Here is a 26397-nt window from a genome sequence, read left to right as displayed (position 1 = left end):
CTGCCAGTCTGATCAATAGTCTGACCTATTTAAATTTTTGGACAGTCACCACGTATCAGTTTGTATAGATACACCACTCTGTAATTGCTTTTTCTTTTTTTTTTGGCTCTTATTGTGCTTAATGTATTTGCTTAAGTTGTTGTTTGCTCCAAAAGCTAGTGCTATTCCTTCCGTTTTATGTATTTGGCTATTTTTGTTGATATCTTGCCTGTATTTTATAAATGGAGCAGAAGGTACTAGGTTTTTTCTGTGGTTGTGGAAAGACTAATTTCAGGGCTTTCGTATGTAGTTTTTGGTTTAAAATTTTGTTAATTGTTTGTTCGGCACCCATTGTTTACTGATATTTGCTTAATGATGTTCAAGTTCAATTCTACCTTGAAGTTATTCTTTGGTATGGGAATTTCTGTCAATCTTCTATAAATATTTATGCATGTAAGAGAATATTAATTTATTCGTCAATTTCAAAGATCTCCTACGGTTGTTGCTCATTTCCAATTGTAGTAAATTATTGTAAAAATCGGTTAAATTTATAACTAATTCAAGTTCAATCAGATGGTCTTTCCTTGTTAAAATATTATATTATCTTGATTATATGCTGTAAAAATGCAACAGACAGAACGTGTAAAACATGCTTTATACGATAATTTTAAATTTTCTTGTTATATGGGATATACTTACGTAAATTATTTATATTGTTTTATGTCCATACTAAGTAATTACACAAGACAACCGAGAGTGATTCAGATATTATAAATGATTAATGATTACTCAATAATTGTTCACCAGTGGAAAATATTTGGTGCAACTATAGTATGCGGTGTACCCCGAGGATTTGTCTACCTGTGCATATCTATTATAATGTGCAGATTAAGTTAATTTTGTGGGTTATTCCCAACTCAAGCAGTAAATTTATTATGACAAAGTATTAATTTGTAAAATTAAAATAAAATTCTTCTGATTTATGCGTTTTATTCACTTTGTAAAGATTTTTTTGCCGGCACTATATACCTGTACCTAAGGCTATAATCTTTTCTCAGAATAGTTTGTACACAATAATGAATAAATCGCATCAATCAGAAAACGCAAATCTTTACAAAGTGAATAAAACGCATATATCATAAGAATTATTATTTTATTTTTACAAACTAACACTTTGTCATAACAATTTAGGTACTATTTTAGTTGGGAGTAAGCCACAAAATGGGCTTATTCCCAACTGACATACACACATAAGAAAAGTCTAGGGATATTTTGTATAACATAATTTAATTAATAAAAATAAATTAATGTGATCGTTTAATTTCAATTAAATTTGTACAGTTGCTCATCCTGTAGAGTTTTGTGAGTAAATCAAAACAGCAAAAGTGATAACGAATATTTGACAGAGTTTTTAACAGAAGAGGAAAAAACCTACAAAAAGGAGTTTGAATACTGCAGCAACTATTCTGGTAGTTTCGATTTTGTTCGTACTACAATTTTCTTGTTTAGTTAATGCATTGAAAATATTGTTTTCTTATCATATAATGACGTTACTTAACTTTGGATGAGATGAATAGAGCTGTAGGACTTCTTGAAGGTGACATGCGGAAAACTAATGTAGCTGAGCCTATGGGAATCTCCCAAAGTGTTATAAATCGATTTTGGCGACATGTTTGTGACACTGGAAGTCCAGCCTAACGTCACCTAGGACACAAACGCTCTACAACTGCAGCTCACGATCGATATTTAGTGTTAAACGCTAGAAGACAATCAATAATTACAGCACATGACTTGGTTAGTGAATTGTAGCGGCCACACCAGATAACCCTAGGCCATGATACTGTAAGAAATCATCACCATGAAGCCAATCTGCACAGTCGAAGGTCATTAAGATGTCCACCTATATCAAGTAACAAATGCGCTGCAAGATTAGAGTGGTATCAAGAATATCAAAACTGTATGCAAATGATTGGCTCCAGTTTTATTTATAATAAATATACATTTAATTATTCTTGAAGGCATTTTCGTTATTTTTGACATTTCAACAAATTCTGTTGTAGATACAAATCACTACAAATCGATTATTGTCTGTCCAAAACAACTAAAGAAGACATTACGTGGAAAATATCCATCAAATTTTCCAATGTGTGTAGTAAATTGGTAAAGTCTTAATTTGTAAAATTAAAATAATAATTCATCTGATTTATGCATTTTAATCACTTTGTAAATTTGTTGCCGGCACTGTAATATAATATGGGTTATACACCCCATCCTTCGGTAGACCGCAAGGTATAGCAGAAGCGCGACGGTAGATCGCATACTATAGTGGCACCGAATTTTTTTCGATAATTTGGGTAATCAGCTTTTTTCTCAATCCATGTTCACTCCCGCATCAGGTATAATTATGTATATGTTACCGGCCAAACCCGATTTCAGGACAAACTAGTTTGGCCTAGGCCAAACTAGTTTGTCCTAAGTGCATTAGGATAAGCTAGTATGGCCTAGGCCAAACTATTTTGTCCTATCGCGCGTAGGCCAAACTAGTTTGTCCTAGGCCAAACTAGTTTATCCTGATATAAACACACACACACAGCAACTATTCTGGTAGTTTCGATTTTGTTCGTGCTACAATTTTCTTGTTTAGTGAATGCATTGAAAATATTGTTTTTTTAACACACACACACACACACACACACACACACACACACACACACACACACACACACACACACACACACACACACACACACACACACACACACACACACACACACACACACACACACACACACACACACACACACACACACACACACACACACACACACACACACACACACACACACACACACACACACACACACACACACACACACACACACACACACACACACACACACACACACACACACACACACACACACACACACACACCACACACACACACACACACACACACACACACACACACACACACACACACACACACACACACACACACACACCACACACACACACACACACACACACACACACACACACACACACCACACACACCACACACACACACACACACACACACACACACACACACACACACACACACACACCACACACACACACACACACACACACACACACACACACACACACACACACACACACACACACACACACACACACACACACACACACACACACACACACACACACACACACACACACACACACACACACACACACACACACACACACACACACACACACACACACACACACACACACACACACACACACACACACACACACACACACACACACACACACACACACACACACACACACACACACACACACACACACACACACACACACACACACACACACCACACACACACACACACACACACACACACACACCACACACACACACACACACACACACACACACACACACACACACACACACACACACACACACACACACACACACACACACACACACACACACACACACACACACACACACACACACACACACACACACACACACACACACACACACACACACACACACACACACACACACACACACACACACACACACACACACACACACACACACACACACACACACACACACACACACACACACACACACACACACACACACACACACACACACACACACACACACACACACACACACACACACACACACACACACACACACACACACACACACACACACACACACACACACACACACACACACACACACACACACACACACACACACACACACACACACACACACACACACACACACACACACACACACACACACACACACACACACACACACACACACACACACACACACACACACACACACACACACACACACACACACACACACACACACACACACACACACACACACACACACACACACACACACACACACACACACACACACACACACACACACACACACACACACACACACACACACACACACACACACACACACACACACACACACACACACACACACACACACACACACACACACACACACACACACACACACACACACACACACACACACACACACACACACACACACACACACACACACACACACACACACACACACACACACACACACACACACACACACACACACACACACACACACACACACACACACACACACACACACACACACACACACACACACACACACACACACACACACACACACACACACATACACACACACACACACACACACACACACACACACACACACACACACTTCAGGCCAAACTAGTTTATCCTGATGTAATAAAGACTCACACTTCAGGATAAACTAGTACGGCCTAGTCTAAACCAATTCAGCAGAGTCGAAACTAATTTAGCGAACTAATTTAGGACTTTTACATGCGGGGAATTCCCAAATCACGCCCCAACAGGGATGGCAAAAAAAATTATACATCGATATATTGTATCATATGATGTAACTTCATTACATTAGTTTACTTCAAGCAGCAGCAAGAAGCGGAACCACCTGAGTTGACAATGGCAAGTGAGATCTTGCCGAAACGTCGTCAAAATAATGGTTTTTCTCAAAACCAAAATTATTCAACGCAGAGTCAAACCCGGAAAACAACAGAAAGCATATATATATATATATATATATATATATATATATATATATATATATATATATATATATATATATATATATATATATATATATATATATATATATATATATATATATATATATATATATATATATATATATATATATATATATATATATATCGTCGTTTAATAATATTTAAATATGATCTTTGTATACTTAACTGTAAAAAAAAATAAAACCGAAGTTGAATAAGTACAAAAACTTGTTACACATGTATGCGTCTAACTTATGAACGATCTTGAAAAAGCAAGTATGTATGAATACTAGTAAAGACAAATTATAAATGAACAGAAATGATCAATAATAAGTGGTCACGCACTTCAACCAGCAACAAACAGAGAACTCTATAAGATGGTTGTCGTTCTGACATTACAAAATTAATGAGGAGAATAAATTATATCACACAGATGGATGTGTTTTGTGCTAAACGAGCTTAACATTTTCCCAGGTGTTATGCCAGGGTTGTCTAAAGAGGAAATTTTATTATTTAGAAAAAATTATTTTTGTTTTGGATTATTCTAAAAAAAAATTTTGGACAAAAGAGAAAATTCTGTTTTGGGTCGGAGTGCAGAATCCTGGGTAACAATCTATTGTCTGAGCTTTTTACAATTTATAAAGCAAACAGACCAATAAATAGCGGACATGGGAGAATCTACAATTTGCATTCATCATCTGTCCGCTTATCTAGATAAAAATCCAACAGAATTCTGCATCCTTAGTACTTAAATATGAGTAAAATAAGATAAGGAAAGACAGCTTTAGATTTAATTCGATTCAGGGACCACCACCATCGGTTCACATAATCGGCGGGCTGAAAAGTTCGTAGGCTGACACATAGATGGCGCTACTGGTATTAAATCCATATCAGTTTTAGTCAGCCCTAACCTTCAAAAGATGCGTTTATACATTTGACAGCTATCGATCTATTAGTTTATGAGATATATCATTTTGAGTGAAGCAACTTATATTATTTTAAAAAAATTGATAAAAAGGTATTTCGTACCTTAATAATTGATTGCTTTTTGGAGAAAAATACTGCTAAAGCCAAAGCTTGGCTTGATAAACAATATTCGGACTCTGCACCAGGAAAATCAACCGTTCAGAAATGGTTTGCTAAGATTAAACGAGGCGAAATGAGCACCGAGGATGATGCACGCAGTGGACGCCCCAAAGAGGCTGTTACCGATGAAAATATCAAAAAAGTCCACAAAATAATTTTGGATGACCATAAAGTGAAGTTGTTTGAGAAAGCTGAGACTGTAAAGATATGAAAGAAATGTATTGGATATAATGTGCATGAATATTTGGGTATGCCAAAGATGTGTGCAAAGTGGGTGCCGCGAGAGCTCACAGTCGATAAAAACAACAACGAATTGGTGTTTCTGGGAAGTATTTGAAGCTATTCAATCGTAATAAAACAGAATTTTCGTGTCGATATATTACAATGCATGAAATATGACTCCATCATTTCACACCTGAATCCAATCGACAGTCTGCCGGGTCGACTGCACGTGATGAACCGACTCCAAAGCGTGGAAAGACGCAATAGTCGGCTGGCAAGGTTATGACGTTATGGCATCAGTGTTTTGGGATGCGCATGGTATAATATTTACCGACTATCTTGAAAAGGAAAAATCTATTAACATTGCGATATTGGGGCGTTTGAAGGACGAAATCCTCTAAAAATGGCACCATTTGAAGAAGAATAAAGTGCTGTTTCGTCAAGACAACGCACCATGTAACCAAATTAATGAAAATAATGGCAAAATTTCATGAATTGGGCTTCGAATTGCCTCCGCAGCCACTGTATTCACCAGATATGGCTCCCGGCGACTACTACTTGTTAGCTGACCTCAACATAACGCTCGCTGGAAAGAAATTTAGCACCAATGAAGAGTAAGTCGCCGAAACTGAGGCTTATTTTGAGGCTAAAGACAAATTGTGTTATAAAAATAGTACTGAAAACTTGTATGACCGCCATAATCGTTGTATCACCCTCATAGGTAACTATATTGAATAATAAAATAAAATTTTATCAAAAAAAAAGTCTTTCTATGTTAGCCTACGAACTTTTCAGCCCGCGTGTTATGTTTCTTATTTTTAGAGTCATCAGAACCGCCTGTAGTGTAGGTACCTACCCTGAAACAAAATAAATCTTGCTGTCTACTAAGCAAAATAATAAACAATTATTTGCTGCTGGATGCATAAACGACATCTATTTTCTATTCTCATTTAGGTCGGAAGGCAAAAATCCTTGGAAACAATCAATTATCTGAGCTTCTTACAATTTATAAAGCAAACAGACCGATAAATAGCGGACATGGGAGAATCTAAAATTTGCATTCATCATCTGTCCGCCTATCTCGATAAAAATCCAACGAATTCTGCATCCTTAGTACTTAAATGTGAGTAAAATAAAATAAGGAAAGACAGCTTTAGACTTAATTCGATTCAGGATTATAAAAAGCGGCGTTATCTAACTGCCACACGAACTACCTGGGCCCATTAATCCCAAGTACCTGCTGCCCCATCGCCGAGAAAGTTGGGGATTAAGTCTTAACCGGAAATTCCAAATTTGATTATAGTTGAAAGTAAGAATATAAATATTTTCAGTTTCAGTTGCAAGTATTACGGTATAGTGTCCGGTTTTGTCCGTTAGTGTTTAACTTAAATGGCGAATCCAACGACTATGTTTAGTCAAAGGGGAGAACTTTAATTAATAATTAATGAATATAAATATTCAAAGTCCCATGTCTCCAAAGATGGAAATGTTAGATGCGATGCATCAAAAAAGGGTGTCAACAAAAAGTGTACACAAAGGAAGGTAATGAAAATTACGTTAGTCTTGAAAAAACATCGGTGGAGCATAATCATGCTTCAAATATTCACGTTGACCGGCAAATTTTTAGTAATTCAACAAAGAGGAAAGCTGTAGAAGATATATGTGAAAGACCTTTAAAGATTGTCCACAAGGAATTGAGGAAAGAAAATTTCAGCAATTTACCGCTAACGACGAAAGACATTTCTTGCGTTCCAAGAAATATCTATGCTGCAAGACGAAAATCCACACCATCATTGCCCAAGTCACAGGAAGAAGTTCCACAAGTGTTAGTGAACTTAAATTCAAAAACAAATACAGGTGAAAATTTTTTATTATCTACGAAAAATAATTCCGCAATTTTTAGTTGTTTCACAAATCTTTACTTTTTGTGTAATGTAGATTCTTTGTATGTAGATAAAACTTTTCAATACTGTTCCAAATTTTTTTATTAAAATTAAAATTTGTTAAATTTTCAAGCAGAAGTATATGTGAAAATTAGAACTAGACATAGATTCAAAAAAAAAACTTTATAAAACGGCAAAAAGAAAAGTTGATTTTATTGAAAATAGGCTAAATGAATATTACGTTAATCAAAACATTACTAAATTAGACTTCATTAACTCAGTTTGTAATTATTATGCAGCTAACTTTTAAAATCTAAAATGTAGTGTTTACTCTTACTTATTTTAATCACTAATCAGACATTAGAATTAAGCATTGTTATTGTTTAACTGTAGTTTTTGTTATTGTGTATAAGTTAATGTAGATTTATATATAAACTTTATTCGATTATATTGTTACAGTTTCATTATTTAATCATTTAAAATTTTCGCTCATACTTTGGGAATTGGGTTCCTTTTTGAATACAATAAAGTAAAATAAAAACTATATATGTTCACAAAAATATTATCTAAGTACCTAGGTAGCGTGGGGCAGTTCGTAGTCGCTTTTAATCCTACTATAAAACTGAACCCATTAAAATCTAGGTAGCGTCGCTACGAACGAGTTCGTAGTCGCCCGTAAAAATCTCAGACAATAGATTGTTACCAAGGATTCTGCATTCCGACCTAAAAGCGAATTTTCTCTTTTGTTTAAATAGATGTCGCTTATCCGTTCAGAAGCAAATAATTGGGTGCGTTCGGACGACCATAGCGGCTGGCATTCAGCAGAAATCGGCTGAGTGGTTGTATCCAGCCGTGATAGGGAAAGCTTAGTAAATCTCTCAGCGGCTGGCTTCCAGCGGTGACGTCTGACAGCTACTGCTGGCTCAGCTGTCCAGCCGCTGTGGTCGTCCGAACGCACCCATTGTTTATTATTTTGCCTAGTGGACAGCCAGATTTATTTTGCTGCAGATTACACCACAGGCGGTTCTGATGACTCTAACAAAAAAAAAACATATGTCAACCGATGGTGCTGGCCCCTGAATCGAATTAAATCTAAAGCTATCTTTCCTATTTTTTGTTTTGGATTATTTCGAAAACGATGAAAATTTAAGTATACAAACAACAATAAAAATGATAAATTGTATTACCAACGACAAAACTCATATCATCTATAAATAACAACTATTTACAAAGAAGTTATTGCCATTAGTAGAGTGTCTCATTAGGCACGCTAATGCCATTCAATCATTCGTTGAAGATAGAAAAACAAAATAAATATCTCGGTTCTATTTAAACCGATCACCATCCATTCCTTTTTTCCCGCAGAAATTACAGGATATCAGAGATCATCCGTAGCAATTCCTTTATTACTTTTCGCAATGGTTAATATTTGAATCACCGCATCAAATGTCACAAATTGCGAAATCGCATCTTCACACCATATCATAGCACTTCTAAGAAGCAGAACCGGACTTCAATAATAAGACAAGAATTATTTCTAAGGTGCGAAGAATTCTAAGGCGCTGACTCGTCTAACCAGGGCCCCTGCTACCATATGTGCAAAGTGTGCAATGCACACGGGCGCCATCCTTTAGGGGCGCCAAAACCCAGGCTCAAAAATTGAAAAAAAAATTGCAAAAAAATTAATTTTAAAACAAATGATGAGAAATCAAATAGGATTAGGAATAAATACGCATATACATATTTAAATTAGGGCAGCGATCTTTTAAAACGTTGTTTTGTTCTTGAAGAACGACTGACGGATCAGGATAATAAGGATATAGACCCCAATCATTTGTTTAATGAAATGAAAGCGTTAAAGTTATTTTCATTACTTGATGATACTGACCCTTTAAGTATTTTACAATATATATTTGAAAACAATTTAATCTCCACCCTTCCAAACATAAGCATTTCACTAAGAATTCTTTTGACATTACTTGTATCTATAGCTTTCGACGAGCGATCTTTTTCAAAATTAAAAATCATTAAAAATCATTGAATGACAATGCTTCAAGAAGGGCTAGCAATTTTAGCAATTGAACAAGAAATTTTTGTTTAAAAATAAAATAAGGTATAACTTTTAGTCATGTAATTAATGAATTTGTAACAGCAAAGTCTCGGAAAATATCGCTACTACACTAGCTTTTATTTTTCTTAATTGTACATATACATAGCCCAGTAAATGAACGTGAAATACGGCGATACCGTGTAATTTTCAGGGTCACCATCGAATTGTATGAAAATTTGGATTTAGGTTCTACTTCCCTTCACTTCAAAGTTGGACTTGTGCCGTTGGTTGCTTTTGCTTGAGGGGGTGAAAGTTACCCCTTCCCGGAGGTGAAAAAATATAGATTTAAAATAACTAAACAATTTTTGTTCTATAGAGTTTGGTAACTAAATCAATACTTTTCGAGTTCTTCGCGAGTGAAAATGTTTACTTTTCAACAAAAAAACTCGTTTTAGGCGGTTTTTCCCAAATAACTCAAAAATTAAGTATTTTATCGAAATGATATTGTTATCAAAAATTTAGTTAATAAAAAAACGAAAAAAATGGTATATTCACGAAGTCTATAGACCTAGTAAAAGCAAAATTCAAGCTCATGAAAAATACGTTCTTATTCGTCAAAAATCGAATATTTCAACCTGAAATAACACAAAAAAAATGAAAGTGTATTGAATTGTAGATACTGAAATGTAAATGTATGTAGGTAAATACTTAGCCCAACACCGAAAGGTACAAATGGGTTTAACTGATTAAATAAAATAAAAATAAAATAAAATAACCAAAAATGAAGCACTTTTCGGGAAAAACTCATTAAAACTGATTATAACTTCTAAAATTCAGTGTTTTACCTTATTTCAAGCACCTATAGAAAATACCTACCTACCTTCAAAGAAATAAATAAATAGACATAAATGCCTTAAGGGGCAACAAAATCCTTTTTTACACACAGGCGCCAGTAGACCTTACGGGGCCCTGCGTCTAACTTTAATGGTATTAGTTATTTTTCGTTGTTCCTTATACATAGATCTTTATTTTATTACGCATAGCGCATAGCCCATTTTAGTCACAGCCATCAGATCACTAAATCTTTTCTGATTTTGATGTTCCAAGGGTTTTCCTAAATGTTTGGTTACACCTAAAATACAGTTTTTTAACTGTTTTATACGAATTTCATTCCAGAGCCGTTCCGACCCATGGGTGCAAGGGGTGCGCGGCACCAGGGGGCAAGTCAAGGGGACGGCACGAGCCGCCCTATAATTAGGAAAAACTAATTATAAAAATTATAAAAATATAAATACATGATTATAATTGTGCTAGTGACAGTTGCTAGTTGTGTATTTAAATTTTTATATAGTATGCAAGTTCAGGTCGCAACCAGTTAGAAAATAAAATCTTATATTTTGGTGTTTTAATATATGTAATAATATAATATGTATATGCCACAGAAGAAGAAAAAGGTGAATTTTATGAGCAATTGGAAAGAGAATATGATAAATTACCAGGGTTTTATATCAAAATAGTAATGGGAGACTGCAACGCTAAAGTCAGAAAAGAGAATATAAACGAGCACATAATAGGAAAATACAGTAAGCATGAGGTGTCGAATCAAAATGGTCAAAGAATAATAAACTTTGTAACAGAAAGGCAAATGGTAATCAGAAGCAGGGCTGCTTTATCCATTAGGCAATATAGGCAGTTGCCTAGGGCGGTAAATTGTGAGAGGGCGGCAAAAATACTGTACAAAAAAATATTTGTATATAAAAATTAAAATCGAATAGAAGTGGGCATTCATTTCTAAATAAAATAAAACAAATTGCATTTATAACAAAAATAAAACAAACATAGCATTCTGTTATCTTAACACTATTCATTCAAAAAAGACGGAAGTCATAAATTTAGTGATTATTAGGCCGCCAGCAGCTCGGCAAAGGCGGCGAGCCATAGCCATAACACTTTCATATTGCACATTTTGCAGAAACTTAAGATTTGACTTGTCTACAGTAGGACATCGAGTTAAAGTTGGGATTTTCAAACTGTATTATTACAAGTAGATAAGGTTCGTGTCGTTGCGCAAATATAATCCAGAGAAATAAGCAAGAAATATACCATGTTTGCGACACTGAAATATCGAGGTAGCTGACTACTTTTTTAGTTATTGTTAACTGTTGACCTATAGGATGAAAACCTACATATTTCCTGCCTAGAGTTCGCGTCCGTTTTTTAATTATTAACAATTTAGTGCAATCAACGCGATTTTTCCATTTTTTGCACTCAATTGAAAAGCTAAATAGTTAGTTGACATAAAATTACAAAATTTATTTATTTTTTTTTGAACATTGAAAAACCTTCAAAAGGACGATTTTTTAAAGTCAAAAAGTTAATTTGTTGCTTCGTAAACTGCAAAATAACTGAAAATCGTTATTTATTCATAACTTTTACTAAAACTAACTTAGAACTGTAGTGTTTCACTCAAAGTTGGGTATTGGGGTACGTAACAAACTCTCAAAATTTGAGACCGATCCACAGATTAGTTTAAAAGTTATTCTATTTGTTTATCCCAGAGACCTTTGTTTTGCAATAACAAATGACAGAAAATAATCAAGATAGGACAATTCAGCGTATGCCAAATGAAAGTAGAAAAGTGATACTATCAAATTGTATTAATAAAAGATAAAAAATTATCTAAGATAGTAAAACATACTAGATTATAAACATTTAGAATAACTTTAAAAATATTGTCCGTAGAAAACATCTTTTTACATATTCGAGAAGGTGATATTTTACTCGAATTTTTAAAAATGTAGTTCAAATGGTCATAGTCATGGTACGTGAAGGGGAAGCTACTGCTTTGATTGCACTAAATTGTTAATAATTCAAAAACGGACGCGAACTGTAGGCAGGAAACATGTAGGTTTTCATCCTATAGGTCAACAATAACTAAAAAAGTTGTCAGCTACCTGGCGGGAGCCGACAAATGCATGAGTTCAAAAACTAAAAAAGCAACTAAAAACTACTATAATTTTCAATATTTTGGGATCTACTCAATGGATTTTGATCTTTCTTCTTTTAATTTGTATGTATTTTTGTGTACATTACAAATATGCAATTTGTCTAGACATTTATTAATTAATAAACAGTCTAATTATTTTAAACAATTTTTGAAAAAATAATTTTTTTATCAAAAATCCATTTTTTGTAATCATACTATCATTATTAATAGAAAAAGTTAAGGTATACTTTAATAAATAAATTATGTTCAATAAATAATTATTTAATAAAAATAATTTATTTATTAAAATATACTTTAACTTTTTCAGTGATTATTAATGATATGATTAAAAAAATAGATTTTTGGAAAAAATATTTTTTCAAGGAATGTTTAAACAAATTAGACCCTTTATTAATACATTTATAATAAAATTGCATATTTGTAATGTACGTAGAAATTACATAAAAATTTAAAAAATAATACATACAAATTAAATAATTGCTAATAATTAAAAAAAACGGACGTGAACTCTAGACAGGAAACGGGTAGGTTTTCTTCCTATAGGTGTACAATAACTAAAAAAGTAGTAAGCTACTTTAATATTTCAGTTATTATGAAAATGGTGTCACAGTGTGAAGCAGCTTCAGTGAAAGAACAGTTAAAAATAACGGCTACTGCTATCGCAACACATCCCTATCTTATACCAGTGCAAATTATTCATAATCATAATTTTTCATTATTAGTAGTATGTAAAATATTCTGTGTTCACTGGTATTTAAAAAGTGAATTCATACTGTGATTTTTGTTATATTGAACAATATTTTAGCAATTTAAAAATTCATAAAATTTCACACAAGAAACCTTATATAAAGATTTTTCTAACATTAAAACTACAGCTTTTATAACTCTCAAGTATCCTCTCTCACAAACATTGGCGCACTAATATTAAAGCATTCTGCGAAGCGCGTGGTTAAATTAATTTACCATAATGTTTTAACTAATTGATCAATCTAAATTTTGCAAATTGGAAATGAAAGAAAAACATTAAGGCTATCTTACAGTTATAATAAAAAGACAAAAAAATTATGGGCATGTGTACGGTGTGAGCGGAAAGTGAGACTTGCATGAATTTTGTTTTAAAATTATTTAAAAATGTGTAACTAATAGTATTTTACCTACAAAACTCTCAAATTTACACAACTTAGCTTACAAACATCTTACTAAACTACGCTTTGTTAAAAAAAAACTCAAAAATTTAATTCAAATTATATTATGTCTCAAAAAAATGTAAGTTTTGAATACTTCGTAGTTTTACAGAATTATTACCACTTTAAGAAGATATTACTCAAGCTTAAACGGATATATTACAATTTTAAAGGTCTTTTTTTAATCTTAAGATTTAGTCTCTAAAATGCACCAACTTATTTTACTTTAAAAATGAAATAGACAACTTCTTTTTGAGAAAATTACAAGAGATGAAAAAATGTTATACAAAAAACGAAAAATATCAGTTAAAAAATTTTTGTACAAAGTCATCAAACCAACTTTTTTCTGTACAACTTTCTGTACAGCAAAAATATATTTAATAAGAGGCTTAAAAAAATAAATATTAAATGTTAAAAATAATTTTTTTTAACTCTTATACAGTGCGTCCATAAAGTAACGCATAAATTCATTATTTTGTAAACTGGCGACATTAAGGAAAAATCTCGAAACAGGTCGATTTTTATCTTTAAATTTCGATTTTTTGGCATATATATCATCGATCTGGGCGTGATGACGTAATCGATGATTTTTTTAAATGAGAATAGGGGTCATGTGATAGCTCATTTGAAAGGGTATTCAATTCTATATGCACTAATATAAACAATAACATAATTATTTATACAAGGTGTTCAAAAAACATTTTTTAATAAAATAATTAAGGCAAAAAGAAGAATGTATGTAATATATTTATTTCAAAATACGTTTTACTGTTGTCAGAAAACAGGAAAAAAATGTTTATTTGACAAATAAATATTGTTTTCCGCTTAAATTCAATGTTAAAGCTGCCACCCACCTGTCTCTTGGCAGTTTGAACATTTCATTGAAGCGAAAATCAATGTTTATTGTCAAGTAATAGCTATTTGTATAACAAGGGAGGAAAAGGTACTTTACTCCCATGTTATACATATGATTTTTCCACCTTCCTCAAATAACAAGTCATATCTTCATTTTTACTTAATTTATTTATGTAACTAACCAACAAAATTTATTAGAACTAAAACTAACAAGTAGGTACAATATAACTGTCAACTGTCAAATATAAGTCAAATTATTATTAATGTAAACATTGTTAAATCAGAATAACAATTTACTGTTTTTTACCATTCTGCAAAATACAGAGTGTTTTTAAATAAACGTTAAAATGTCTAGATACTTACGTAATAGAAAATAGATATTGTACAGGGCGTCAATAAGTTATATTACATGAATGAAATACCATGACGTCACTTTTACTTTTCCTACCTAGGGAGGAAAAATATTTTCCTCCCTAGGGAGGAAAAGTACAACTTTGCTCCCTACAATCAGGTCCGGAAAAGTATACTTTCGGTAGAGATAGGTGGAAAATTTTTTTTCCTGTTTTCTGACAACAGTAAAACATTTTTTGAATTAAATAAATAACATACATTCTTCTTTTTGTCTCAATTATTTTAATTAAATAAATGTTTTTTGAACACCTTGTATAAATAATTATATTATTATGTTAATATTTATATTAGTGCATAGAGAATTGAATACCCTTTCAAATGAGCTATCACATGACCCCTATTCTCATTAAAAAAATAATCGATTACGTCATCACGTCCAGATGGATGACGTCACTAGTATTATATATATATATATATATATATATATATATATATATATATATATATATATATATATATATATGCCAAAAAATCGTAATTTAAAAATAAAAATCGACTTGTTTCGGTATATTTCCTTAAATTCGCCAGTTTACGAAATAACGAATTTATGCGTTACTTTATGGACGCACTGTACACTCTGTACAGTATGTCTGGGTAACTTGGAACCTATTGAAAACTTTTTCATTATCAACTTTAGGAAAAAAAAATAATTTTTTTATTGTTAAACAAAGCTATAAACACATAGTGCTTGAGTAATGTTTTCAATGCATCTCTCATTTAAAATCGAACGAGTAGGCGCGCCTGCAAACAGACAATTTCTACGTATCATGCATTAAAAAGCATGCATTGGGCACAGGTCAAAACGCTCAAACATACTTATAATGGTAATATGTGACATTACGCCTGATGTAAAATAAAGAATATTTTTAACACATTTTTAAACATTATTTGAAGAACCTAACATTCTTATTTAAATAAAAAAAATCTGCTCGCATTTTTTTTTTCGCAAAAATGGTACATGTTTGAAGGGCGGCTACTAGAGAATTGCCTAGGGCGTCATTTGACCCAAAAGCGGCCCTGATCAGAAGCATACAATTACGTCGACAATTCAACACAGAACTATTAAAAGAATAACCACACAAAGTATAAACATGGAATAACAAACAGACTAAACAAGAAAAAAAAACGTCAGACCCGGAGGAACAATGAGGAAAATAAAAGAAGCAATCTTGAACACAAGTAACCCTAACGAAAACCAAGAGAAAACACAAAACAAAAGAATGATATGCTGAAGAATGTCAAGAAGTAGCAGAAGCAATAAAAAAATAAGACTTAAAAATCTCACAAATAATGATTATAGCAATAGACAAGAATACAATGAATTAAGAAAAATCATGAAACGAAAATGTAGAAGCAAAAAAAGAAAATACAACGAGAATAAACTGAAAGAAGTAGAAGAAAGCTTAAAAAGAAAAGAAATACGATCATTCTACCAGGAAGCAAAAAAATGAAAAGAGGGTATTAGAAAAACAACCCATACATGAGAGATGATAAAGGGATACTACTAAATGAGCCGAAAAAAATAATGAGAAATTCGCCAAAATATTTCACAAAACTTCTAAATAAGAGCGAAGTAGAAAAGGAAACAAACCATTGAATTGAAGATGATCAGATAGCAATAGAAATACCCACAGAGCAAGAAATGGAGAACGAAATAAAGAGCCTGAAAACAACAAAAGCCAAGGAATAACAGAAATATCGGCCGAACTATTAATCTCAGGAGGAAAAGACTACAAAAAGAGATATATGACCTGATAAAAAGAATATGGGAAGTAGAAAAAATGCCAGAAGAGTTGACCAAAGCAAAGATAGCCGTATACAGTGTGTCAATTTTAAAACTTACAATGGGCTATATCTCACGAACAAAAGCTGATATCGAAAAATTCTGGAAACCGTTTCTAGGATAGTAAGGGGGAGCTAAAATGGCATGAAAGAGAACTCACCCTCATCAACCCCTTAGGGCCCACCCACCACAACCAAAAAAGTTTAAATTGCAAACCCCTACTTGTGATACATCATTGAAAAGACTATAAAAAATTCTATCCAACGGTATAAATAATAATTATACAGGGTGAAGCAATAATTGTGAAACTTTGGCTTAAATGAAAAATTTAATAAGGTTTTTGTTGAACCACAAATTTGTTAAAAATGTCAATTAAATGAATGTTCAAGGTGGCTTCCGTTGTTTTGTAAACAATAATACAGCCTATTTTCAAATTCTGCACGAACTTTGGCAAATGTTGTTCTTGTAATAGCGCGACATGCTTGCGTAATTCTTTCTCGCAATTCCTCAAGTGACGCAGGTTGAGTTTTATAAACAACTGACTTGAGGTAACCCCATAGAAAAAAGTCAGGTGGCGGTAAGTCTGGTGATCTCGGTGGCCACTCAATAGGACCTCTCCTTCCAATCCATTTGTTCGGATAATTAGTATCTAACCAGTGCCTAACTGGAGCTGCATAGTGAAGAGGTGCTCCATCTTGTTGGAAGTGCAGCATATTTTCGTCTAGAACTAGGTTGCCTTGGTCGTCCCTTTGGTTCTCTAATTCATGCACAATTAAAGGCTTGATGGTGTTTTCCAGAATATCGAGATAAATGTCGCCACTTAAATTGCCTGGTATGAACAAGGGGCCAATTATAGCATCACCTAATATTCCTGCCCAAACATTCAGTTTTTCAGGATATTGAGTGTGACCTTCTCTGAATCGATGCGGGTTCGCATCACTCCAGTACCGACAGTTTTGTTTATTTACATTACCATTCAGCATAAAAGTACATTCATCAGTGAAACAAGTATTTTTTAACAATCTCGGTTCAACGCGAATTCTTTCAGTCATGAGTTCACAAAACTCAATTCGTCGGTCTGGGTGAAACTTATGTAATTTCAACACCTTTCTAACCGACTCATGTGAAAGTCCTGCCATTGCAGATACTTGACGTGTTGATGCAGTAGGCTATATTGCAAAATGTCCAAGGACCTCAATTTTGGATTCAGTAATCTTGGGGCATCCTTTTTTTATTTTGCACTGATCCCGTTTATTTAAACTTTTCAACTAAATCGCAGACGTACACATGACTTAAATTTTTGTCCGGATGTCTTTCATTAAATATTTGAGCTGTTCGTAAATAACACTGGTTCTGGGACGCAAATATGAAAATAATCTCCACGCGTTCAGGTATACTGTAAACCATCGTGACAACTACAGCTTAATGACAGTACCGATCGTACAAATGATGAAAACTAATGACATTTAACACTAGAAGCACCAGAGCGGTCATTTTGACTGCTTTCTATTTTTTACCCTCAGTATTACTTATTCCTAGTTGTTTTAGAAAGTTGATAATTTAGGACTTTTCCTAGATCTACTTGAGGATTATAATTCCTCCTTTACAGGTACTTAGTGTAATTACTTTTTGAGATGTGTTAATATATACCTAGAAGCACCAGGGCGGTTATTTTGACTGCTTTCTATTTTTGACCCTCTGTATTACTACTTATTCGTAGTTATTCAAGAAACTTAAAAATGTAGGACTTTGCTACATATATGTATTTAAGGTTTACAAGTTCTCTTTTGCAGGTAGGTACTTAGTGTAATTACTTGTTATTATGTTGATGTCTACCTAGAAAAAATGCGGTCCTTATTACGGAGGAGAAGTACCAGATCTGAGCGATGATCAACAGATAAATTTGCACTTGCGTCGGCAATATGGAACTTATTTATAGAGAATTGTATATGTTGCTACACCTACAACTGTCCAAAAAATATATCTATCGACGAACAGCTTTTTCCCACAAAGGCAAGATGTCACTTCACCCAGTACATGGCGTATAAACCCGATAAGTTTGGAATCAAATTCTGACTTACAGCTAATGTCTAGTCCAAATATTTATTGCACAGATTTTCTTACCTACGGAAAGATGAATAACGACCAGACAATCAACTTCTAGAGGAACATGTAATTAGCCGTCTAATGGGCCCATTTATGAATAAGGGAAGAAATGTCACGATACATAAAAAGTATTACGAAAGAAGGAACCAGCAGTACTGGAACAATAAACCGAGCAAGAAAGGATATTTCTCCGTCAATAAAAAACGAAAAAATGGAATTATACAAATAAAAAATTTTCATACACGAAGAATTGAGCTATACTCAAACTCTAATTCTCTATACTCAAACAATATTGAAATAGGCACAGGAAAAAAGGAGAAACCTAAAACCATTACCTACTACAACCCTACAAAATACGGAGCAGACGTTGTAGATCAGATGGCCATACAGTGCTCAACCAAATCAGCTTCAAGAAGATGGCCGTTGCAGGCTTTTTTTAATATCTTAGATATGGTAGGAGTAAATGCTTGGATTCTGTATAAGGAAGTTACTGGTTGTCAAATATCTGGGCAAACTTTCCTACTTCAGTTAGCAGAAGAATTGTGACAAGATCATCTGACTAAGGGCAGGACAATATCAACGGGAACAAATCAGAGATACAACACCTCAATCAAATAATAAATACAATATCTCGGACATGTGATGCGGAGCGAGAAGTATGGCATCCTATGACTCATAATGCAAGAAGGGGTAGATAGCAGAAGAAGCATCGGAAGAAGACGAATTTCATGGCTGAGGTTTGGATGCAGCTCAAAACAACTATTAAGAGCTACTGACTCAAAAATTAAAATAGCTATGATGATTGCCAACCTCCGTAGCAGAGATAGCACCTGAAGAAGAAGTGAAAAACTGGGAACTAAAACTAAAATAAAACATGTGAAAGTCATATACCTATGTCAAAAATTTGTGTGTAGGTCTTGTACAAGCAAAATTAAAAAATTTTGTTACTACATAAATTGGGCTTAAATAATTAAATAGTTTATTTAAATTAACTAAATGTTTTTTGTTAGTAGGTATTAACTCAATATAGCTTTTTTTTCAATTAAAAAACGATACGAAAACGACTGGCGATAGAAAATTCTAATACCCGCCATCTTGACCGCTCCGGTGCTTCTAGGTATGCAAAAATGTTGGTGCTTCTAGTGTTAAAGGTCTCAAATAAACCAAAAATATTGTACCTGACAGAAACCAAAAAACAGATGTTTTTAACTTGTTTTGCAAAAACGGCAAATTAAGTTTTTATACAAAAAAATGTACCGACGCGACGGACATTTATCATTCACAATAATAGTCCGGGAGATAGCATTACAAATATAAAAGTCATAGTAAGTAAGCCGACTGATATCAACACCCTGTATAATTATTATTTATACCATTGGATAGCATTTTTTATAGTCTTTTAAATGATGTATCACAAGTAGAGGTTTGCAATTTAAAATTTTTTGGTTGTGGTGGGTGGGGCCTAGGGGTTGATGGGGGTGAGTTCTCTTTCATGTCATTTTAGTTCCCTCGTATTTTCCTAGAAACCGTTTCAAGCATTTTTCGATATTAGCTTTTGTTCGTGAGATATAGCCCATTGTAAGTTTTAAAATTGACACACTGTATATAAAAATGTGATAGAATGCTATGCGAAAAGTATAGAGGCATTGCACTATTATAAATAGTTTACAAAATCTTATGACAAAGTATAAGAAAAATCAATATTCGGAAAAGATATTGGGAGAATACCAAGGAGGATTTAGAATCAACAGGTCAACGACGGACCAAATATTTGCCTTAAAAGAAATACAGACTACCTGTTATGAACATAAAACACTAAATATGCTTTGTTCATTAACTTTAAGCGGGCCTATGATACAGTAAAGTAAACAGACATCAGATGTACGAACTGCTAAAATAATTGGGGATACCAAGTAAAATTGTCAGGATGGTAAAGAGGACGATGGAAAATACAACAAACGAAATAACATGGAAAGCGCATTCAGCCCAAAAGTTTGAAACCAAGGAAGAATTACGACAAGGAGACCCACTATCAACAACTGCATTCAATCTGATATTGGAGGAAATAATCAGGAGAAGCAGAATAAACATGCAAGAAACGATATTTATTTATGGAAGAAATGATATTTATTATAGAAAGCAAGAAAGCAAGAAAGCAAGAAACAATATTTATCATAAAAACGGCCACCAATGCATAGCATTTGCAGATGATCTGACACTATTAGCAACAATCAAGATATAACTACAAAAGTTAATGAAAAATATAATTAAAGGAGACAAAAAATTTGGACTTAAGATAAGTGAAGAGAAAACAAAGTATATGATATGGGAGAGATGCGAAAAGAAAAAGAAAATAACATCACATTACAATAAATAGATGGAGAAAAAACATACTCATTCAAAAGAGCCAAAGAAATTAATTACCTGGGAGCCAAATTAGATAAAAATGGCCACGAGGAGCAGGAGATAAAGGCAAGAATTGCTGAAGGAAACAAAAAGTATGGAGCAATACGAACATTAATAAAATCCAAATACGTCTCCAGAAAAACAAAAATCTAAATTTACAAGACAGTTATCAGACCTATAATAACATACGCATGCAAAACATGGGTGCCAAAAAATCATAAACAGACCTTTTAGAAAGATAGGAAAGGAAATGCAAAGAGGTGTGAAATAATAGTAATATATGGAGGTGTGAAAATAGAAGGTCAGTGGAGAAGAACGATATTTGGGGCAAATCGAAAGAATAAGAAATGAAAAAATGCCAAAAATGGTACTCACACGAAGACCAGTACAAAAGAGAAGGAAAGGCAGGCTAAGAAAACGATGGAAGGACAACGTGTGTACGAAGAACTGAAAAAAAGTAATATTGATAGATAGAAAGAAATAACATTGGACATAAGGACATGGAAGGAAGTTGTGAAGGAGTGTATAAAAAGACTGACGTCAATTTAATAAAATATATAAGAGTAAAATAAAATGTAAGGCTGTGGTTTCCAATAGACACTGTAGGTTACGTACAACGTCACGCCGTAGGAAAATTATTCATTTTCGATACTTTTAATAAACTTTGAAGGACAAAAAACTATCTTACAACCGAAAATAGTTAAAAAAGAGTAATTCTAAAACAAATTCAAATAACGGGGTGAATTGAATTGACCACCGACATAGCCGGTGGTATCCAGTAGACGCCGTACGCTGCGTACAGCGTGTATTGCAGACCATCGACTAAGCAGAAATGTAAACGTTTTAGCCCTATATATGTAGTCCTATATATAATAGGTCTACAAGGCGTGTTGAGCTTAATAAATAAAATAAATGTATTATATTTTAACCTGTTTTTCATGCCGCGTAGAGGATCTTTCAGGAAAATACACATTAATTTTAATGTTGAACGTGATGTAATGTATAACAGTGTAATCTTAGAAAACTTAAAAAAAATATTATAATAATATAATAATGATCCAAAAAAGCTTTCTGGAGCCGCGTATAGAAAAAGGAAGTGGCAAATAAGAACTAGTTAAAAAGGCTAGTGGCTCACCCAAACATATTGGTCACCAATCTCCTGACACCCCTACAGAACAGAAGACTAAAAAGACCAGACACTCGTGACCTCAACACTAGAAACTATTTAGTCATCCCAATTACTATTGTACTATTCAAATTAACTCAAATAATTATTAATACATGACACTTATAAAAGCCGTTGAAAAATTAGATAAGGAAGCGAGGAGAATAGGGCTACAGATAAACCAGCACAAAACAAAATACATGACGCTAGGGAAGGACAACAGAACAAATCAGAAATATCTAATAACACAAAACCATAAATTTGAAACTGTATCCACATTTAGCTACCTTGGAGCAACAATAGGGAAAACTGGAAAAGAGAGAACAGAGGAAAGAATTCTGAAAGGCAAAAAAGCATATGGAATGAATAGAAATCTGCTGAGAAGCAAGACCCTGAGCAAGAGAACCAAGATGAACCTATATAAAACCTTAATAAGACCTGTTGTTACATATGGGATGGAAACAACAACGATTAACAAGAAAGAAGAAGATAGTCTTCTGAAATTTGAAAGAAAAATAATGAGAACAATACTGGGCCACAATGTAACAAGAGAGGGAGAAATACGAATGAAAACAAATGCCGGAATTGAAGAAGAATTAAAGAGAGAAAACATAGTCAGATACATAAAATCGCTTCGCTTAGAATGGATAGGACATAATACAGAGACGCCCACAATCAGATATGTTGAGAAGGATAACTAACTGGACACCACTATGGCCCAGGCGTAGAGGAAGACCCAGAAGAAGATGGATGGATGATGTAGAAGAAGACATAAGAGCAATAAATGTGAAAGACTGTAAAGTTCAGTGCAAGGACAGGAAGAAATGGAAAAAAGTCACGAGAACAGCAAAGACACACAGCAAGATATAAAATGACAGAGGACTAATCCACCTCACCTAAGAATAGGATTTTAAGTGCCATGGCGTTAGCTATAATCCCTAGGGATTGTGATGCTTAATGAATGAATGAATGAATTATTAATAACTGTGTTAATTCAATTAGTATTGTACTTTTTTAGCTATTTACCACTGGGTGAATACTGACTGTGTCTATTTCATAACACTCATACATAATAATTTTTTCAATTACAGAGTATTTTATTTTTTTCTATTTTTTTGGCTTTGTAGGTATAATATAATGTTTATACTAGGCCGTACTAGTTTATCCTGCAGTGTCCGTATTAATATCAGGATAAACTAGTTTGGCCTAGTCTAAACTAGCATATCCTGAAATCTAGTTTGGCCGGTAACATATATATCGAAGGCTAATGAAATTATGAAAAGAACTACATAGATTAAAATTACAGACATATTTAGGAGGATTGATGCATCTGCATCGCCCATTGACCAATTTGTAAATCAAAACAATTAGAGAGAGTCCCAGTGAGATAATGGATCGTGTTTAGTATGGAGCAATGATTAAATACTTAAGATTAAAAAGGGTTCAAAGGGATTAAATACTTGTTTCTAATAGAAATTAGGTACTCCAACGCAAATCCATAGAGATTTGGTGAATGTGAATATATTAGGGAAATATGCATTATAGTGAACAGGTGTTGTGAGTTTAAACATGATAAACAGTTGTAAAGACATTTGCAGACATTTTTAACGAGGTATCGACAAGACAAAGATAACTTTCTTATCAAATGAGTGACAATGAGTCCTGGATCCATTATTATGGTGTATAGCCCTAAATCAGAGTAAGGAGTGGACATATATCTAGAGTTCCACACCTGAAAAAAAAATTCAAGATGCAACTTTTAGCAGAGAAAGTTCAGCATTTTTGGAGATCTGAGCTCCACGAAAGTCCATATAGGTGAAGTTTTCATTTCCTACGCGGCGCATCCCAATGACTAATAGGAAAAGTCCTATAGATGTAGAGCATAATAGGACAAATGAAAATAAGATACAACCAAATAAACCCTGGTGGATCAACTGAGAACATAACATAGGGGGTACCACTCTCATTAACTGGAGAATTCCTAATGGTACATGACATATACACACTAACACGTACTAATGCTCACAAACCCAAATTACACTACACACATGCACACCTATACCATGCTCAATCGGCAAATCATCAGACAGCCCTACTATAACAGACTCATCATACGGTGAGAATTGTGCTACGACTATTGCAAACCACAATTCCGAAATAAAACACCATCATGCCCAGAGGATGCATTGTACAGGGAGAAAAGTATCACTTACGCGATATCCCAGACAGCTGGCGAACTATGGCGACATTTCGTCTTAACTTTTCTTCTTCTTCTTTTTGTGTAGACATGAATCTGTCTGTTTTTTCAATGTGCCTCCAGTAAGTTCTCATTCCATCGTTTTCATGACCTTCCCACTGATCGTTTTTCTATTGGGGCACCGTCTCTTGTCGTCTTTACTACTATATGTGTTGTCATTCGACTTATGTGGTCGTTCCATTCCACTCTTTTGTTTTTACCCAGGTAGTAATGTTGTCCACAGAGAAAACAGGACATAGAACCAATTATATCCATACACTGAGAGATAATCAAGACCATATGTTAATCGACGATAAAGAACTAACATAAAAATGGAAAGGGTATTTCAGGGACCTTCTAAACATCATACAGGAAGAAGAGCACAAAGAAGAGATCTATATAACAGCAGACATGCCCGTCGAAAATCCCTCTTTTGAAGAAACCCGAAAGGCCTTAAATGAGCTGAAAAATCACAAAGCCCCGGGTACGGACGAGATACCAGCAGAATTTCTGAAATATGGTGGAGAAACACTACATCGCCAAATCCACCAATTAATAACACAGATATGGTTAGAAGAAAGGATACCAGCAAGATTGAAGGAAAACATCATAGTGCCCATCCACAAAAAAGGGGACAAAACAAAATGCGCGAATTACAGAGTAATTTCACTCTTAAACACGCCATATAAAATCCTCTCAAACATCATTCTTAGTAGACTAACCCCTTATACTGAAAATGTCCTAGGAGAATATCAAGCTGCTTTAGGGCAAACAGATCCACGATAGATCAACTATTCACGCTGAGACAGCTTCTAGAAAAGGGATGGGAGTATAACAGACCCATACACAATCTCTTCATAGACTTTCGACAGCCATATGACAGCGTAGAAAGAAGCCAAGTATGGAATGCCATGCCGGAGTTCTCAATACCAAAGAAACTCATTCGGATGACTAAAGTCTGTATGGAGGGTGGAATATCAAAAGTACGTGTAAATAGTAAACTGTCTGACAGCTTCGAAATCAACAGTGGACTCAAACAGGGTGATGCGTTGTTATCTCCACTACTTTTTAACCTTGTATTAGAGAAAGCCATGAGGTCGGCCGAAATAAAAACAGAACTGCTATCGGTTCAAGGTCCCAAGTTATTACTAGCATACGGATATTAGCATAATATTACATAATAGAACGACACCGAGAGACAGGATAGGACAAAATGTGACGGTCAACACCTTCAATTTCGAAAGAGTACAACGTTTTAAGTATCTGGAGGCCGTAATCACAGCTGACAACGATGTTACTGAAAAAATAAAAGACAGAATCCAATCAGCAAATCGCT

The 26397-nt window shown here is 34.1% G+C and overlaps 1 protein-coding gene across 1 annotated transcript in view; it reads left to right on the top strand.

Moving 5' to 3' along the window:
- LOC114339964 (uncharacterized) overlaps positions 1–26397 on the top strand; it is a 507219-nt gene that overhangs the window by 362744 nt on the left and 118078 nt on the right. The gene's annotated exons all lie outside the window — the stretch shown is intronic.

This window comes from Diabrotica virgifera, chromosome 10, assembly GCF_917563875.1.
Source record: "Diabrotica virgifera virgifera chromosome 10, PGI_DIABVI_V3a".
In the NCBI taxonomy this organism is placed as follows: Eukaryota; Metazoa; Arthropoda; class Insecta; order Coleoptera; family Chrysomelidae; genus Diabrotica; species Diabrotica virgifera.
This window is presented reverse-complemented; position numbering and strand designations above follow the sequence as displayed.